The sequence below is a fragment of the Abrus precatorius genome, unplaced genomic scaffold (genome assembly GCF_003935025.1).
Source record: "Abrus precatorius isolate BTA unplaced genomic scaffold, Abrus_2018 Scaffold3, whole genome shotgun sequence".
NCBI lineage: Eukaryota > Viridiplantae > Streptophyta > Magnoliopsida > Fabales > Fabaceae > Abrus > Abrus precatorius.
In genome coordinates, this window is record NW_020874373.1 from 12,386,177 (window position 1) to 12,405,918 (window position 19,742).

The following is a 19,742-nucleotide window of genomic DNA, read 5'->3' on the forward strand; positions in this document are numbered from 1 at the left end:
GCTCACCAGTTCTCCTGAGGCACACGAATAACGTAAGAAGAAGAAGGGGGAGGAGATACTTGAGCAAGCACTTCAAACCAAGGCATCAATCAAAGATGCAAAAAGACACTCTATTCTCAAAACATTCGAGGTAGAGGACGTGTTCGTGAAAGTCGAGGAAATGGTTGTGGTGGTAGAGGTCGCGGCCAAGAAGGATATTACGAGGAGAAAGAACATTTCAACCAGCAAAATTAGCGTGGAAAAGGACGTGGCCGTTGGAGAGGCAGTCGATCGAATTATTCCAACATCAAGTGCTACAAGTGTGGCAAATATGGTCACTATGCGAAGGATTGCAACTCCGATAAGTGTTACAATTGTCGCAAGGTAAGGTATTTTACGAAAGAATGTCGAGTCGAGAAAAAGGTGGAAGAGACAACCAATTTAGTCACGAAAGATGAGGAAGCAAAAGGATTTTTTCTCTTGATAGCATACAACGAAGATAACACCAACAACAACACGATATGGTACCTTGACACGGATGCAAGCAATCATATGTGTGGGCACAAGCACCTATTCAAAGAGATGCAAAAGGTTGAAACTGAACATATGTCGTTTGGAGATGCGTCGAAGGTTGAAGTCAAAGGCCAAGGTACGGTTTGTTATTTACAAAAGGATGGCTTAGTTAGGTCAATCCAAGATGTATATTACGTACCAGATCTCAAGAGCAACATTTTGAATATAGGATAACTTATGGAGAAAGGTTATTCGGTACTTATGAAAGACCGGATATTACACTTGAAAGATAAACATTGGCATTTGGTTGCTCAAGTTGAAATGGGGAGAAATTGCATGTATAAACTGAATTTGAGAAGCGTTCAAGAAAAATATTTGCGAGTCAACGTAGAAGACAAGGCATTGTTGTGGCATCTCCGTTTTGGTCACCTACATCATGGTGGTCTATACAAGTTGGCAAAGAAGAACATGGTGCATAGGCTATCGGACATGGACTACGAGAAATTTTTTTAGGATGAATGTGTGCTCAGCAAGCATGCGAGAACTACATTTCAAAAGAAGGCAGAATATCGTGTTAAGGAACCTCTCGAATTGATTCATACTGACATATGTGGACCAATCACTCCCAAATCTTTTAACAGTAAGAGGTATTTCATTTCTTTTATTGATGATTTCTCACGAAAAATTTGGGTTTATTTTGTGAAAGAAAATTTTGAGACATTCAAGGTGTTCAAAAAGTTCAAAATGGTGGTGGAAAAGGCAATTGATAGACATATCAAATCGGTACAATCCAATAGAGGTGGTGAGTATACTTTGATGGCTTTCATGGAGTATTATGAGGTGCAAGGTATAAGGCGATTTCTAACCACACCATACTCTCCCTAACAAAACAGTTTGGCTAAAAGGAAGAACCAGACTGTTCTTGATATGGTTCGGTCAATGCTCAAGAGTAAGAAGAGGCCGATGAAATTTTGAGCGCAAACTGTGCAGTGCGCTATCTATGTGCAAAATCGTTATCCACATGCAAAGCTGGATGATCAAACACCACAAAAGGCATGGAGTAGACAAAAACCAACAATTTCTCATCTCAAAGTATTTGGCAATGTGGCCTATGCGCACGTGCCGAATCAGCAAAGAACGAATCTCGAAGACAAAAACAAAAGGTATATTTTTATTGGATATGACAAGAAAACAAAAGGATACAAGCTACTAGACTTAATAAGTAAGGAGGTTGTGGTGAGTCGTGATGTACAAGTTAATGAAGTAAGCAAGTGGGATTGGAGTAACTCAATGGAGGTTATCAACGAAGGTAGAGAATAATCAACCGCTATACCAACAATCATGCCGACAAATCCTGTAACTACCAATGATGAAAATGAACTGCAACAACCCAAAATGCGAAGTTTGCAAGATTTGTATGATTTGATAAATGTACACATTGTCAATCTTTTGGCAGATTCCAAGAATATAAGTTTTGAAGAGGCGATGCGAGACAAGAAGTGGCAAACTGCCATGGACAAGGAGATTAGAGCAATTGACCGCAACAACACATGGGAGTTAGCAGAGTTACTAAAAGGAAGTCAGCCCATTGGTGTGAAATAGATGTTTAAGAGAAAGATGAATGCTCAAGGCGAGATAGAATGGTACAAGGCACGACTTGTTGCAAAGAGATACAAGCAAAAGGAGAGAATTGACTATGATGAGGTGTTTGCTCCTATTACAAGAATGGAGAGAATCTAATTGCTCATTGAGCGGCTTAATTCAATTGGCCAATATTTCAAATGGATGTCAAGTCAGCATTCTAGAATGGAGTGTTCGAAGAAGAAATCTACATTGAACAATCACCCGGGTACATGAAAAGTGGAGAAGAGAAGAAGGTGCTGAAATTGAAGTAAGCACCTTACGAGTTGAAGCAAGCACCGTGGGCATGAAATTCTCGCATCGATACATACTTCAAGGAGAACGAGTTTGAACAATGTCCCTATGAACATGCTCTTTACATGAAGAAAAGTAGAGGTAATATGTTATTTGTTGCTCTTTATGTTGATGACCTCATTTTTATGGGGAACAATGATGAGATGATACAAGAGTTTAAGAGCATAATGGCACGAGAATTCGAGATGACAGATTTGGGTTTGATGAAACTTTTTCCTTGGTCTGGAGGTAAGACAAGAAGAGACAGGTATTTTTGTGTCACATAAGACATATGCAAAGGAGATTTTAAAAAAATACAAGATGACACATTGCAATCCTATATCAACACCAATGGAACTGGGTGCAAAACTCTCGAAATTTGATGGAGGAAAACGAGTCGATGCAAGCAAATATCGGAGTTTAGTGGGAAGCCTTCGCTATCTCACATGCACAAGGCCAAACCTTTCGTTAAATGTTGGCATTTTAAGTTGGTTCATGGAGGAGCCGGTTTATTCACATTGGAAGGTGTTGAAGCAAATTCTACGATATATCCAAGGAACAATATCATTCGGGTTATTCTATTCGAAAGCAGAAGATTACAAGTTAATTGGATACTCCGACAATGACTGGTGCAGAGACTTAGATGATCGAAAAAGTACATCGGGATATGTGTTCTTCATGAGTAACACGACTTTTACTTGGCTTTCAAAGAAGCAACCAATTGTGATGCTCTTGACATGTGAAGCTGAATATGTGGCAGCATCTGGGTGTGTATGTCATACAATATGGCTCAGAAATCTGTTAGGCAAATTCGAGCAACAATAAATCGGTGCGACTATGATACGAGTTGGTGATAAATTAGCAAAGAACCCAGTGAATCATGAGAGAATCAAATACATTGACATTCACGTTCATTTCATCCGAGATCATGTGAAGGAAAAAAAATGTGAAATTAGTGCACGTGGTAAGTTGAGATCAAGTTGCAGATATTTTCACGAAACTGCTACTGACGGTACTTTTTGACAACTACAAGAAATTGATCAGCATGAAGGATGGTAGAAACATTTAAGTTTACGAGAGAGTTTTGTTGAATAAACTTAAATGTCAATTTTAATAGTTTTAATTCATCAATTTTTTTAAAATAAAAAGTCAAGAGTCAGTAGTTATTTTGATAAATGATTATAATAGATTTTGATTGTAATTTATGACTATTAATAGAATTTAAATCTTTCATCTTATAAATAGATCATTGTATTATCTGAAAAAAAGTGTGAAATATATAAAAACAGCTTTTCTTCTTTATCAGTTTTCAATTCTACATATTTAAATACAGGCTAGAATGGCACATTTGATGACGTCATTGAAGTTGCTTTGTTGGATGATTTCGGAATTTTTATTGAGCGTGTATCGTAATAAGTTTTTAGACTTTTGAATCAGTGGGTGCTGAGGAATAACATTCAAGTTAAATTTAAATCTTGTCTGATATGATTTGAAATTAAAGGTTCTGAAAGTGCTAATATTCATTCGTGATTGCTTTACTAACCTAATCTCAAGATTTTTCCCACATTAATCTTTTATTATATGTGCATCTACCCTTGAAGGATTTATCTAAACCTAGTTCCTTGATCCATATGAGGTCCAATAAGCCTTTACTTTTTAAAGTAAAAAATATATATTTGGTTTCACAAGTTTTTTATCCTCATCGAGACATCAAAACTCATGCATATTCATTTTATGAAATTTGGGTTTTGGTCTTCATCTCACTGCTTTGAAAATCTGTAGTAGTATCTATTGATGTACAAGATAATTGATTTTTTTACCCGAAAAAAGATCTTATTTACTGGGATTTTAATGGGATGATATTAAAGAAGTGCTTGTATATCACACACTTTATAGAAACTTTTTTGTTTAGGTCAACGTCGAATGAATCAATTAAATTGCAAGTAAAAAATATCCCCATGAGATGTTGATAATTTGATATAGTTATGAAACACAACAAAATGTGTGGGTCTGATCCCCACAATGCATTTTGCTTCATTCCTCTTCCCCTTATGTGGACGGACATTCGCAGTCTTTACTAAATATCTTACTTAGGTCTTCGGGGAGTCCTAACATTTAAAAACGAAAATATTCTTATTTTGATTACAAAATCTATTGGCTTATATTAACAGTTACATTATGGGTTTGTATCTATTAAGCTGTAATTCTAACATTATAGATTTTTATCAAGGCCATGCAACATCATACTAATAAATAATTTTATTAGTATAGAAAATGAATATATAGTATTATATATCATATTCTTAATATAATGTATTACATAGTATAGACCCATAGTGTTTATACTCATAATTTAATTTTGGTTAGAGATAAGAGGTTACTAACTAAACTAATAATGCGTCACATTTTTTTTCGTCAATATTTTTTTTGTGTTGTATATCAAAAATGTATATTTTGATATTTATTATTATAAATTTAAAATTGAAACTCATTAACTAAAAAATAAATAACACATAATTTCATTAGTCTCAATTAATTTTAGTTAATTGTAAAAAATAGTATGATTTCTCTTCAATTTATGTTGAGGACTTCTTGTCTTCTATGATCTAAACTTCTACGATGTTTGTTAATTAATGACTCATTCAAGACAGTTATCAACAATTTATAAAAATAATTTATGAATCTCTTGAATAAATTTGTGTATATCACATTAAAGTAAATTTTCTTTTATTCTAAGAAGTTTTATGGTTAATATTATCACATATATGTTATAAAAAATTGTTGAATTACCACTTAACTAAACTGTGTTTCTAAACATATTCTAAATAATTAACTGTCCAATCATACTTTTATATATAATTAAATATTATAAATTATCATTAAAAAAAAGCTTAATTGCAACACAACTTATCAATCACAAGTTTATTATTATTCGATAAATAATAATAATAATAATAATGAATAGTCTCGGAAGCATAACGCACACGGAATAAGGGCAAAAAATAATCAAGTAAACTTGATATCAGCTTTAATTAGGCCTTCATTAATTATGGTTGCTCTTTTCCAAATACATTTAAATATCACATATATATATTCATACTATTTAAGTAAGATTTTTTAAAGTGAATTTAAAGATATATAATACAAATATTAATGCAAAAATAATTAATAATGTTTAGATTAACATAAAACGGAAGGTTTATATTAAATTCTAAAGCCCTAATTAAAATCTAGTCATGATTTTGTTTTCCTTCATATTTAGATCACAGCAGAAAATTTATTTATGATGTAAAGAAAGTCTGAAGTCTCAACTAAAATGAATATTGTATTGCTCAACACAAAATTGACTTTTTCTCTGCCCTCGATTAAATTGAACGCATGCTCTTTGACCAACGCGCAAACACTGTTAATAATTTGGATAGCTTGACATCTCGATTCTCGACTGAATAACACGCGGAATCGGAACCAAAAGCTTGCTTCATAGGTATCAACTTGCTTGCAACCAAAAGCTTCCTCGATAAGTGCATGTTTGAAGGATCAAACATTTTTAAACCAATAAAGTGTTTATAGATGAAAAGTCTTACAAAAATAATTTAGCATGTTTTGATAAAATTAAAAAAAAATTGGTAAACAATTTTATCATAAACAAAATTTTAGAGATTGATTTAAAATCATTATAAATATCTTATACTATTAAAAAAAACTCTGAATTTCTAGATAAAATAAAATAAATAAATCTCCTATCCAAGACTAACTTATATATTGAAGGAAGTTCCTGTAAAATTATGAGAGTAAAGTATTATGCAACAAAGGATGTTATCCTTTGAGGGAGAAAATTGAGGACAAATCATAATTCTATCATAACTGTTATATGTCTACGCAATTACCATATTTTAAAGCATGCATATTTATGCATATATTTGATTTTATAATTATCTAATATTGAAAATGTGACAATTACATTCACATCTCCTTTAAGCATTCATATAAATCTACTAAAGTCACTTGTTAACATTATGTTAATAGTTGTGTATGAGTGAATATAACCACACACGTTAGGGTTAGTATCTAATGCTCTTTTTATAGATGTAAAATCCAATGAATGTAACTCAATCGTTAGATTTATTATGATTTTAGTCTAATTGAATAATAATTATAATTTAACTTCTTTAACAAGGTTGTTTTTATACATAACTATATAAGTTCTTTCAATATTTTATTTACAATATTTAAATATAAATTATTTCTAAATAAAAATATTATTAAATTGGCATAATTTATTTATGTAAAAGGATCAAGTGTCAGTTTGAGTAAGTATACGAGCTAACATTTTCTCTTACATTTTTGTTATTTATGGTGCATAAATTCTTAAAAGACTATTTAAATTTCTACTTGGTTAAACATTTTAAATTTTGAATACTATCTTCATCTATTACAACATTGGTAACTTACTTTCGTATATAAAGTTATTGTGATAGGTCGAGTAAGCAAGAAAACATTGAAGTTAGTGTACTTAAATAAAATTTTCTATTATTGATCTAGATATAAAGATAGTGGTTAGTAGAAATTGTTTTGTAATAATATATTTAAAAAAGTAGTTAGTATTGAATCGTTCTCTAATGTACACTTCTGAAAGAGTAGTTCATAGAGAATTATTCTTTTAATTTATACTTTTGAGAACAGTTTTCTATTAGAAAGTGGTTAACAAAGAACTGTTGTCTAAAGTCACTTTTAAAAAATGGTTAATAAAAAATCATTTTTTTAAGTCTTTCTTTTACAAATTAAAATTTTAAAATGTTGAGCAATTTCTATTTTACAAATAAAGCACATTTAACTCACACTTCATGAATTTCTTTTTTTTTTTTTGCGCTAATAAAGTTAGTCACTTTTATATCTATAAATACATTTTTCATAGTTCTTTCCATTATTTCTTTCTTTCTTTTTCCCTCTATTAACAATGAACTATCCTACTAATTTTTTTTCTTTATTTACTATTATTTGGTTCATTCAAATATGGACTATGTGGTTAACAAACATATAAACTCAAGTTTCAATGCGTGAGACAGAATCAATTTTGATTTGTAATAAAAATAAAATTTTTTTTAATGTAAGATATATAAATATTTTTAAAAAATTATAAACATAACGTTAAAAAAAGAAAAGAGAAAAGCAAATGTAAGACTCGAAGCTCTGTCGCATCTCACCTCAATTGTCATATCACATGCGCCCTGCACCTATCAAATCATATCAAACTTTGCGTTACATTATCCTTTTTTTTTTATCTACATAATTTAATAACAAATATTAAATAAGAGTTAAAAAAATAGAAAGTATTAAATTGAAGTTAGTCGATTAAACTTAGTACTGTTATTTTTACTTATTTTATTATTATTATTATTATTATTTTAGTTCAAATTATTATTATTGTTTTCCTTAAAAAAATAAGATTCTTATTTCTCATATTTATATATTTTATCTCAAATGCAATATTTTAATATTTATTAATTTTTTTATTTTTATTTGTTTATTTATTTATTTTACTTCATTTATTATTATTTTATTTATTTTATTTTTCTAAATAATCATAATTAGCATAATAATAAGGAATGATTATAATTGACTTAATCTTAATATATTTTATTTATTTATTTTGTTGTTTCATCATTTGCATTTATATTTATTTATTTATGTATTTAATATTATTATTATTTATTATATTATATAATTTTAAATATTTGATGATGAATAAATAATGTTTTCAATTTGATAAGTAAATAACATAACATAATATTTACATTAATTTATGGCATTAGCATGTAACTTCTTTACCGTTATATGTTATAAATTGACAAAGTTTACATGTACTTACGTTATCAAAATTTTAAGCAATATTAATTTATTATATGTCATCTTTAATTAATCATAAAATTATCTTAACAATCAATCAAAATATGTTTTCTATAATCACTATTTTACTAATCAATCAATTTAAATAGAAATTATTATATTAATGCAATAATTTATAATGCTAATGCGTAACGACTCTACCTTTACGTATTAAAAATTATTAGAACTTATATGTACCAACGTTACCTTGGGTTCTATACAACATAAATTTATCAAACAAAGTTTAAATATTTTTATTAAATAATTTTATTTTTTTAACAATTCAAATACATTTACTCCTTTCATTAAATAGAATCAATTTCATATTTTAAAATTTCTTAAGTCATATTTATAATTTTGATAAATTAAATAATTAAACATTTTTTTATTTATTTATACAAATTTTTACAACATCGATGTGTAATTTACATTGTCTTCGATTATTCAATAAATTATAAGAGATTTATGTATAACTTATGTTATCTTAAATTCTCTTTCAAATACTTCATTTACGAATAAAATATTTTTAATGATTTACAATATAGTTGTGTGATCTTCCTTTACCTTTTGTATTGTTTCTCGTAGGGTACATGTATAACCATGTTATCTTGTATCCTAAATATTATAATTTATGAAAATAATTTTAATTTTAAAATAAATTTTCTTTTATTAAACTTAATGTTAATCAACCAACTTTGCAATTTTTAGACAGAACTATGTGGCTTTGAATTTTTCATTGCATTCAGGGATACGTAGGAGCAGAAACCAGACCCGTCAAGTCAAAATAATTTCTTAAGGTATACATTAATATTTTAATAAATAATTTGTCTTCTTTTAAAATAAATAATAATAATAATAATAATTGTTTAGGGGTTAAATAAATATTTTTCAAAATTAAAACGAATTTGCATAATTAATTTAAGGTAAATATTTTTAAACGGATGTTATAGGATGTCAATATCTTCTCTACATGTAAATGACTCCCGAACTCATTTTTGGTTTCAAAGATCATATTATTTTTAAAAAGTTTTTTTCAAGGTTTTCTTAAAATAAACCTTGGTGGCGACTCCTCTGATTTTTTAGAAAAATATTTCTATTCTTGAAAGATATTTTTCTTAAACACGTTTTTGCCGTACCGTTGCAACAACCCAATTACGACACCAACTTTAAAATTTTTACAATAAAACTACATGACTCTGAGTTCTTCATTGCACCTAGGAATATATAGGAGCAAGAACCAAACTTGTCGAGTCAAAACAATTTTCAAAATAATTTTTTCTCTTTTTTAAGATACTAACTAACATTTCACCAAATAATTTTTTATTTAAAAATAAAAATAGCAACATTTATTATTTAGGGATTAAATAAATATTTTTTAAATTTTAAAATAAATTGTACAATTAATTTGAGATAAACATCCTTATTTTATTAATATAATTTTGTGAAATAGTTTTTTATATTGAAAAGAGAAACTAAAATAAATTTACTTATATTCATAGCACAAAATTCGATAAAATTTAAAACCTTCATCTTTATTAATCAATTTATAAAATTTACAAGTATTAAAGATAAAAGATAAGTATACATATGTCATTTCATCACAATTTATGAATAAGTTTATGTCAAGACTAAAATAAAACATACATATATTAACCTTTATTAATGTATAAAAGTTAGATAATTACAAACCATAATTTCAAAATACATTAGAACTTATATACATAATTTACAAAAGAAACAAAATAGCTTAAGTCCTAATGAGCAGTTATCTCTATACCAAAATATTAAGAACAATCCTAGTCATTATTCCCAAACCAGCCTTTGATCTTAGCTAATTCTTTTGAGGTTAGATCATTGTCATCACCAAAATCACTCATATCGACCATAACTTCAGTACCAGTTTCCTACTCTAAGGTAAACCAAGTTGGTCTTACAAAGTAGTTGTGATTATGGAAGGTATATACAAAATTCATAAGTAATGGAGTCTTAACTATACCTCTCTCTCTCTCTCTCTCTATATATATATATATATATATATATATATATATAGACACACACACACACAAACTAAGAGTATGGTGGATCCTATTATTGATAGGATAATCATAAGGAACATTATACTTCATCATTGTTTCTAAGGTAAAAACATCTTCTACTTCATTACTATAGTCTGCAACAAATTTACAGCTGCCACTATCTAAAGACATGATTTAATCTATTGCTAACCAACCACTCATATAACCTAGCAGGTTCTGTTATCTAGATGGTCATCTTGTTTTCCTAAAAGATTTAGTAAGAATAAACATTTTTTCTTACTACCAAACGTGATTAGCAATAATGTCAAGTCATACATAATTGAATAATACATTAACCAATCAGAAATAACAAGTACATTCCATAGCAATTTTATATACACAATATTCTTTAATACTATGATTCATTCTATTGTCACTATTGACAATTCCAAGTCTTTGTCTCAATCGTTCACTGCTCTTGATATCCCTTGAGGTATTCCTTAGTTTAGATAGTTGTCGGTTAGCTGTAGCAACACGGATACAACGTGTACCGACCCGATCCCTTTTAGTAAAAACATGGTCAAGAATTTAGGTTAAAAAATAAGTGTGAGACCTATAGTGTTTTTACTCTCATTAGTTATGCATAATCAAGAAAAATATCCAACACCCTTATTTCTCCAAGATTTCCAAAATCGCTTCCATCTTGCACACTCCAGTGAATCTCTGAACTATCTACACTTATCCTTATCTCTTTTCATTTCTCATAATAATTTCCCTCTTTTTCATTTTTCATCATATTATAAATTTATCACTTTTATAATAACGTATTTTCATCCTTTTCCCTTTCCATTTTATTCAAGTCTACTATTTATATCACATACCAATCAACCATGCCGAAAGTTGGACACCTCTTTACTTAGTCCAAAACATATATATTCAATACAACATGTACCTCAAATCATCAATTAATTAAATCATCAATTCAAGGACATATTTACAAACAAAGAACAAATAATAATATATTTCCAAAAGTACAAAATATATCATGTTCTCAATAATGGAAATAGAGCTCCCTTTACCTTGAGATGAAATTTTGGAGAAAGATTTATAAAGAATCAGACTTAAAGAATTGAGTTCTTCTTAAATATCATAAAAGATAGCATTTTGAGAAGTAAGAAACAGAGAAAACAAACAAAGATTGGAGGTCTAGGGTCTAAGAACTTACTTAAAGTCGATTGAGGTAAACTTCCAAGTCCAAATTTGAAGAAAAGTTGGAGTTTTGGAGAGAGAAAAGAGTGAGAAACTAGAGAGAAAATGAGAAGTTTGAAACATAGATTGTAATCCAAGTTTTTTAAGTTGAAAGCTTTTGAATATCCCTCAATCGTGACATTCTCGCTACAACGAGCCCTTTTCTATCTATAGTGGAAAAATCAAACAATATTTTTCTCTTGATGTCTGTCATTCTGACTACAGCGAGAGTGTTGTTTAGTTACCCTTATTCACTTTTCGCTACCGCGAAATTCTCTCGTTACAAAGAGAGGCTCTAGAGAGTTTGATTCTGGATGATCTCTGTCGCTATAGCAAGAAATATATCGTTGCAGCAAAAAATCCTACAATTCACACACTTTAAACTCTCCAAATTTCATACAACATGCATAAATAAATAACATAAAATGCAAAATAACAAATAACAAAAATAAAGATATTACATAAGGATGTCACAAGCAATCGGCTGAGAAGATCACACTAAAATCAAAGTTACAAGAATCAAGTGTGAATGAAAATAACGAATAATAATAATAATTTCTGCCAAGCTCTTTCTCTTTCAATTTTTCCTAGTAATATGCATGGAAAGAATCTCTTAATTATCATCTATGATTTATATAGGTATTAATTATTTGTAAATAAATATTGATGAGTAATAATTTTATATCTAATTATTTAAGACAAAATTAATTACCTGTTATTCAGAATTAACTCCTAATTAATTTCTATACATGATCGACTCTTAAAATAACTCTCGATAATGTATGGAAAACTCTTTTAATTAATGTTATATTTAGATCAATGACAACTACACATTATAGATTATATGTCATGTGCAAAAAAAAAAATAATAAACATAAATAGATAGATAATTTAATCCCTAATCAACATAGACTTTGTTTAATGGGTTCTTTTTTTACTACAATAAGGTAAAAACAAAAACAAATTATTAAAATAGAAAATTTATAAAACATTCTCTTTTTTTTTTTGGATAAATTTATCATATCACTTTAAACGCTGACATTATTAAAAAAATTAAGTGTCAGACTTTACATATTTTTTTATTATTAAAAAAATAATTTTGTTTTGGCATCACAGTTCAAGTTGCTCATCAATTTGTGGGTATTAACACCGTGATGTATTACAGCCTCACCATTGTTCAGTTTGTTGGCATCGTCTCAAACTCCACAGCTCTTGCACTCTCTCTCATTACATCTGGTCTAAAAGCGATTGGCTCTATCACTCTCTCTCTCTCTCTCTCTCATTACATCGAGTCTAAATGCAGTTGGCTCTATCTTGAGTAAGCTTTTCATTGATGCCTGAGTTTTCTCTGCCATTGGATTATGATCGTGATGCTCATTCTCTTCCTTCATCAACATTCCAATTTGTGCACTAGTGATGGAACTTCAACATTGACCAACAATATATATGGTTAAAAAGGCAAAGCAGTAAGTGAAAACCTTTAACTGAGAAAAGTAAAGTAGAATGTAACACTGTATAACCTTATTATAAAAATTGTTTATTTTTTTCTCTTCCAAATTATTTTCAAGTGAAAATGTCAATATTGCATTCACTACAAATGTTGTTAAATTAATGACCACGTCTGATTTTAAGCTTCAAATTAACTAGTTTGACCACATAAAAGATTTAACTCTCCTCTCTTCTTCTAAAATTTCTTTATTTTTTATTATAGTGTTGATCTTTACATAATTCATAAAAATTGATAGTTAAAGTAACGTGACAAAAAATATTTTATAAATGTTTTATTTTAATAATTTATTTTTGTTTTTATCTTATTTTAGTTACAAATTTATTATTTAATAATCTATCAAAGTTATTATCTTGTAATAATCAATCATTGAATCTTTCTTTACTTAGTAACTGAAAACAACTATAGATAAGTACGTCTAGTCAGCAGTTATCATTCAATTTGTATTAATAGAAAAATATATATCTTTTTAAATTTTAGAGAATTTAAATTATAAAAATTTAAAAAATAATAAATAAAATAAATTTTAATGCATAAAAAATATTTTATTTTATTACTTAATGATTTATTAAAAGATTTATCGAAGTACCGTATCTTCTTTGTCTGAGGACTTTTAGGCAACAGATAAACTTATCATTACTGCCACGCTTAGTAATGTTAAGGAAACGTGAAGCCAATCATAACAACCAGCGTTTAAAACGAAGACTTAAATTTTTCAAAACAGAAAGAGTGAAGGCTAATTGAATTTTGTGTTCAAAACTTGAAATTCTCACTTTGTATTTAGGCAGGGGATAGTCCATTATTGAGCATTTTATAATCCTAAATAGTTTATCCTTCTGCCAAAAAAGAAAATAAAAACTTGTCCTTCTTGACCATTCTACCTAGTTGAGAAACACGTGCTAAATTGGCCGTAACTAAATTCAATAATTTTGGCGTACTAGACGTCAGAAAGAGAATATACATCTATAGACTATAGTTAAATAAATAAATTTTAAAGTAATTCGTTTTAATGCTAGCTAGCTTTTTTAATTTTAATTTAGTCTTGGAATGATTAATTTACATAGTGAGTCGGTGTAATAGGAGTCATGTGAATTATATGCTTAAATTAAGGGCTGACTGATAGACCACGAGTTTGTGTGTGACGTGGGTCCCACGTTGAGCCTCCTCGCCGTCGGATTTCAGACATATGGCTACGTAAAATGGCACAAAAAACAATCGCATTCTCCACCGCGTGGGGCCCACTTTCTGACATTCCCGACCCCACTCTTTATCACAGCCATTTGTTTCGTTTTTATTGCAATTCACGTTTCTATTCTCTCTTTAATTTTAGTTTATTTTTCTTGATCCATGCTCCTCATTAATATCGGAGACTTTATATTTTTGGAAAAAACGCATAAATATTCATCCATTAAATAGAACAAATTTCGACGTCTCTTTTAGCACGATCCTCGTGGCGTTGGATGTTCAATCGCAGATGAGATGATAATATCGCTAATAATAAATGGATAACGCCATGCCACGTGGCCGCCGCATACCTCTGAAACTATAGCTAACACAATAGTGTGCTTTATTGTAATGGCCAAATTTTAGCTCCATGGCAGCTTTGCTTCCTGTTCCACCTTCTCTGACCTTCAGAAATACATTCATCTTCGGTTGCATTATAAAAAACAAATAATTAATTTATTCAGAGTAATAAAAGATGATTTTATGTTATAAATTTATATTATATCTTCAATAGTTAAAATATTAAATAATTAATTTAATTACATATTAACACTTCGCTACATCTATTTACCAAGAAGCGCTCAGTTAAATCACTGCACATTCTTAATGCCCAAGCCAACATTCTTCCACGGTCTACATACCGTTTCTCATTTCATTCAGAAAATTTTAGATTTATCTTTAACACCTTCCATAAAAAATTTTGTTGAATAGTGACAATCTTCTTTATCACCAACTTCGACACCTTAAAAAAAGATAACGAGTGCAATGGCATAAAATTAAGAACAACATTAATCAAAGTCACCCTGCCTCTAATCGATAAATATCTATGCTTTCATGACGCTAATCTTTTTTTAAGAGCCTCTAACACACATTTTCATGCACTAGGCTTTCTTGGGTTAACACCTAACTGTAACCCAAAATACTTTAATAGAAAATTACCAATATTACAATGTAGGAACTCTGCAGCCAAGTTTTCAAAGTCATCACCAGTGTTAATCTCCAATACACAAGATTTATGAAACTTAATTTTCATACCTGACATTACAAATTTTGAACCGAAGCCTCTCCCATAATCAATGTGTCATCTGCAAACTGCAACAAAGAAATATCTGGTCCTCCTACCCCAATTTTCACACCAGAGAACAACCCACAAGCCACTGCCTTCTGCATAAGAACTCCTAACCCTTCCGCTGCCACAAGAAAAAGAAAAGAGGTGTTAATTGTTCTAGTTCATTGTGGGTGCGGGTGTTGAAATCTAGATATGGTAGATTAGCTTCTTCTATTCAGCGTTCATCAGTTCACAACAGATGTTCTTTGTGGTGGCGTGATTTGCTAAAGGTTATTCATCAAGGAAATTCATGGCTAGATGAGAAGTTTGATAGGAGTGTGGGTGCAGGTTTACACACTCTTTTTTGGAGAGATAAGTGGGTAGGCGGTGTGCGATTGTGTGAAGCATTTCCGTGATTGTTTGCGGTGGCGAGAAATGCTGAATCATGTGTATTGGAGAATGGTTTTCATGATGGCAATAGGTGGGTCTGGAATGTTAGTTGGCGAAGAAGACTATTTCAACATGAGATTTCAAGCTTTAATCTTTTGTTGGAACTTGTGGATGGAGTTTCTATTAAGTTACTATAAGAAGATAAATGGGTATGGAGGGCAGATTCTTCAGGTTGTTATTCAGTGCAATCTGCGTATTCATGGCTATTTGAACTTTTTAGTGGTCCTAATAGTGTAGAACAGTGTACGGCAGATGTCTTGCAAAGGCTATGGAGAGGAAAGATTCCTCTTAAGTGTCTGGTATTTTCTTGACAATTGTTGTTGAATGTACTTCCTTGTAAAGATTTGCTGATTGATCGTGGTATTCAAATTGATGATATAACTTGCTGCTTCTGTTATGGTTTTGAGAAACTTCTAACTCATTTATTTTTAACATGCTCAGTTTCATCTTAACTCTGGTACTTGACTGCGCATTGGCTTGTATTCTCACTGGTTTTGCCTTTAGATTTATCGACTCACTTGCTTTCTTAGGTTGGTATTGGCTGTAGTAAAAGAAAAGATATATGCTTATTAATTGTTTAGGTAAGTACAGTGTAGTCTTTGTGGTTACATAGAAATAGAATTATGTTTTTTAATGGTATTTTGGATGAGGGGGAAGTCTTAGATTCTATTATTCTGATATCCTGGAAATGACTATCACTTGTTAGTAAGGGAGAAGCTATTTTGTTAGCTGATTGGTATTTGCACCCACGAAATTGCATCAGTCTTAGTTTTGTATAAGTATATTTTTGCTTTTTATTTCTCTGAGTAAGTAATTTTTTTTCTGTGTATATGAGTTTTGAGTTCCCCTTGAACTCTCTCAAATAATATCTATTTTGCCTATAAAAAAAAATTTAATTACATATTAAATAAATATGTGTCTATTTATATGTTACATAAATAAAAATGGTGTATATACATATCTTATAATAAATTAAAATGTAAAAATTTAATAATTAATATATTTACAAATCAATCTTTTTTTTTTTTATAAATAAGATCAAATAAGTAAAATATTCTCTTTTAACTATTTAAATAAGTAGAAGAATTAAACTATATATATATCTTTTAGCTTTATAATAATTTTTACATAAAATTTGTGTTTTAATTGTCTAACTTGAATGTAAGTTTTAATTTATTTTAGTCTTTTAACTTTTAAAAATACTTTAAATAGATTTTGTTATTTAAAAATATTAACTCTACTTAATTATTTTTGTCTTTTTATTACATGTACTAATGTTATTATATTTTTCATCTTCCTCCTGACATTTCTGATTTCAATTCTCTCTCACCTCTTCATTTTCTTCCTCTCTTTTATCTTTCTCTTATTTATCTATTTTCTTTTTCTTATCTTTCTTTTTTCTTCTTACCAAAATGATGTTGTTGTCACTCAAAGAAAAAGAAAAAAGAGAATATCTCTATTACTGGTTTATTGGAAATTTTACATCAAATGTCTTCTTGATCTTGTTGGCAGTGATGGAGGTGAGGAATCACTGATATAGAAGTGAGTTCAGCAAGACATGAGTTAGACGATAAGAGTAAGTTTGAGATTAAAGAGATTGATAGCAAATTAATCGAACAAAGAAAAAAGTTGGTTGATGACAATGGAGAATTTCAGAAGTTTTATTACTGATAATGGCAACAAAAATGTCGTCTATCATTCCTCCATTAGAGTTCGAAGACGAAAAGGGAAAAAGAAAAAAAAATGGAAAAAAATAAGAAGATAAAGGAAAAAGGAAAAAGGAAAGAAGATGATAGGAAAAATGCATATAAGAAATTTTTTTTTAAAATTATATACTAATAATATACATAATAAAAAAATTAATAAAATTATTATTTTTATAAGATAATGCTAGTTGCTGAAGTCTTTGAGTTTCTATTTGGTTTTGGTTTTACCATTGCTGAAGGCCCACTCTAGATGGTAGTGTTCATGAGATTAATTTTAGTTTTAACAATTTGGGTTGTTTTGCTCGGAATTTGGGATTTTAAAAGTATAAAGAAAGGGGTCATGCATGAATTAGCAATGTGTTGTCTCATGGAGTATGGAATAGGATGATGTTATTGCAGCCCCTTTATTAGTTAGCAATGTTGTTGCATGAATCGTTTTGATTCCAAATCATCTTTTACCTCAAAAATTGCATCAACAAAGTAAAACAAGTGTATATACTATATATATGACAAATTAAGATTACAACATCTAAGAAATCAAAATTTAGAACTACATCTATGTACAAGGCGTTGGGAGATGATTTACATATTTCAGCAGATTCGTTTAAGTGAAATATTAAACAAATTTTTTCATTTAAATTCATTTTAAAAAATAAAATTAGATGTCTTAAAGAGGATCTTAATTTTAGCAATACACTTTCTTGTTAACAAATTTTTTATTATTAAAAATTACAAAAATAAAAAAAGAAAACATTAATTTAATAGTGAAAACGTGATATATATAATTTTTAATTAATAATTAAAATAGATTAAAAAGAAAGTATTAGAAAGTATGGTATTTAATATCCCTCGTATTAAGAATACTTTATTCTTCATTTTAGCCTCAGGTGATCAATACCTCATCAAGTCTTATATTTATTTTATATTAAAAAATTATTCTGTCCCAAAAAATAAACAAAAATACATAATATGAAATTTCAAGGTAAACAAAATCTTACCCTTTTGGTGTATATGTATAAAAACAAAAGAAAAAACTTAGCATTCTTTATATCTAAAAATATTACCCTTTAAATATATTTTAATTATCAGCTAAACGCTCTTACTTTCTTCCGTCACTAGCTAAACCCTCTATGGTAGGGTTCACGTTCAAATGTTATATTTCTATATATTAAGGCGAAAAAATTCAAACAAATAGAAAAAAGGGTAAAAGCCATGGAAAAATTAGAAGAAGTTGCTTCAATGGTGTATACTGAAACACAGAGGACAAGTTCACGGGTTCCTTTCTCTTCTACCTTCCATTTCCGCTCAGAGCATAAGTTCATGGAATCCTTAAACAGTATTTGGTTACTCTTTGAAGAGCCATTGAATATGTTAAGAGAACAAAAATATAAAAAGATTTGTTAACAGTTAATTTAAATATCTTTTAAATTCTACTAAACTGAAAACTGAACATGCACTTCCCAAAATTCTAACAGAGAAAGGAAAGAGCATATTTGGTGCTTTGATTTATCAAAAAAATATTTTTTTAATCTTTATTAATGTTATAAAAAAATTACGATTTTATTTTTAAAATATTTATATAAAAAATAGTAAAATTAATATTTTTCCCTGTTTCTTAATAAATATTTAAAATAAAAAAAATTCTCGCAAACCAAATGTATCTAATATTTCCATTCATGTGTTTTTTTTTTTTTTTAGCCTTGTGTTGTTTGCTGTACTCGAGCGTAAGTTTATCCTCATGAACACCTTCTTCAAATTAAGATAAAGTACTGCTAAGGAGGATATATGCGAGGTCTAATTTATGTAATGGTATTCTAATGAATTTTATTAGAGCTTATTGAAAAACAAATGCACATACACATTAGTGTATGTTTGCATGACTTTTTTTCTCCCAAAAAAATTGTTTGTTTTTAAAAAAATTGCTCCATAAAATTATAAAAAATAAGTTAATTTCAAAAAAATTAAATCAAGAATGTTTATACTTATTTGAATATAATTAATTTAATATATTAAATTTATAAGGTGTGCTAAATCGTTCAGTCACCAACCACTATAATAAACTTAATTTCAAATTCTGAATTTTTATTACAGAATTATCTCATTTTAGAAAATATAATTTAATCTATAGTTTAATATAATAAGTTTTAAAAAATTATTATTTTTATTTTAATTAATTCATTAATTAGTTACTTTAAATAACATTGAAATTGACATAAAAATTCATAAAATTTAATAATATATAAATTCAAGTT